Genomic DNA, 1,849 nt, shown 5'->3' on the forward strand with positions numbered 1-1,849 from the left:
TGTATATTGTCACCCTGCTCATTTAACTTATATGCAGAGTACATCATGAGGAACGCTGGGCTGGAAGAAGCACAATCTGGAATCAAGATTGCCGGGAGAAATATCAATAACCTCAGATATGCAGATGACACCACCCTTATGGCAGAAAGTGAAGAGGAACTAAAAAGCCTCTTGATGAAAGTGAAAGAGGAGAGTGAAAAGTTGGCTTAAAGCTCAACATTCAGAAAACTAAGAACATGGCATCTGGTCCCATCACTTCATGTGAAACAGATGGGGAAACAGTGGAAACAATGTCAGACTTTATTTTGAGGGGCTCCAAAATCACTGCAGATGGTGATTGCAGCCATGAAATTAAAAGACACTTACTCCTTGGAAGGAAAGTTATGACCAACATAGACAGCATATTAAAAAGCAGAGACATTATTTTGCTAACAAAGGTCCGTCTAGTCAAGGCTATGGTTTTTCCCGTGGTCATGTATGGATGTGAGAGTTGGACTGTGAAGAAAGCTAAGCACCGAAGAATTGATGATTTTGAACTGTGGTGCTGGAGAAGACTCTTGAGAGTTCCTTGGACTGCAAGGAGATCCAACCAGTCCATCCTAAAGGAGATCAGTCCTGGGTGTTCCTTGGAAGGACTGATGCTGAGGCTGAAACTCCAATACTTTGGCCCCCTGATGCGAAGAGCTGACTCATTTGAAAAGACCCTGATGCTGGGAGGGATTGAGGCAGGAGGAGAAGGGGACGACAGAGGATGAGATGGCTGGATGGCATCACCAGCTTGATAGACATGAGTTTGAGTGAACTCCTGGAGTTGGTGATGGACAGGGAGGCCTGGCATGCTGTGATTCATGGGGTCGCAAAGAGTAGGACATGACTGAGCGACTGAACTGAAGTGAATTGAAACTGAAACTGGATGTACACTGGAATGTATTTTTAAAGTTAATATGTGTCCTACAAACAGATTGCACCTTCTTTCCTCCCCCGTGCTATACCTGCAGGTTCTCATTAATCATCTGTTTTATTTATAGTAGTACAGATACGTCAATCCCAATCTCCCAATTCATCCCACTCCCGCTCTCCCCTCTTGGAGTCTGTATGTTTCTTCTCTATGTCTGTGCCTCTATTTCTCCTTTGAAAGTAATCTTTAGAAAATTTTTATTTATTTTTGGCTGTGCTGGGTCTTCATTGCTACAAGGGCTTTTCTCTAGCTGTGACGAGAAGGGGCTCCTCTCTAGTTGCAGGGGGCAGGCTTCTCACTGTGGTGGCTTCTCTTGTTGCGGGGCATGGGCTCAGGGCACTCGGGCTTCAGCAGCTGTGAGACATGGCTCAGTAGTTGCGGCTCCTGGGCTCTAGAGCACAGGCTTAATGGTTGTGGCACAGGGGCTTAGCTGCTCTGCAGCATGGGGGCCTTCCAATATCAGGGATCAAACCTGTGTCTCCTGCGTTGGCAGGTGGATTCTTTACCACTGAGCCACCAGGGAAGCCTTGAAAATAATCTTTTAACAAGTCATATCTGCATGTGAGGTCCCACACATCCTATGGGCTGGTGTATAAAGAAGATTAATGTCAAAAACCTTTGCTTAAATAGGACAGAGAAAGGAGACTTTGCTGAGCACAAACATCGAGATATTTGAAAAACTTTTGGCAAGCCAGTTTCCATGAAAATTCATACTTCTCTGCATCTCCCAGTCACAGAGAAGCACAGTGGACTGGAATCTGAGAACCAGGAAGTGAGACCGCTGAATGAACCCGCCCCTACCAACTGGCTTTGAGAACTCTAAATTCAACCCACCCCTAAGGTGGTGAGAGGGACAGGCTGTATACAGTAGCTCAGCTGGTGCCCAGGAGC

This window comes from Moschus berezovskii, chromosome 20 (genome assembly GCF_049115385.1).
Source record: "Moschus berezovskii isolate FMDL1 chromosome 20, NW_MosBer_1.0, whole genome shotgun sequence".
NCBI lineage: Eukaryota > Metazoa > Chordata > Mammalia > Artiodactyla > Moschidae > Moschus > Moschus berezovskii.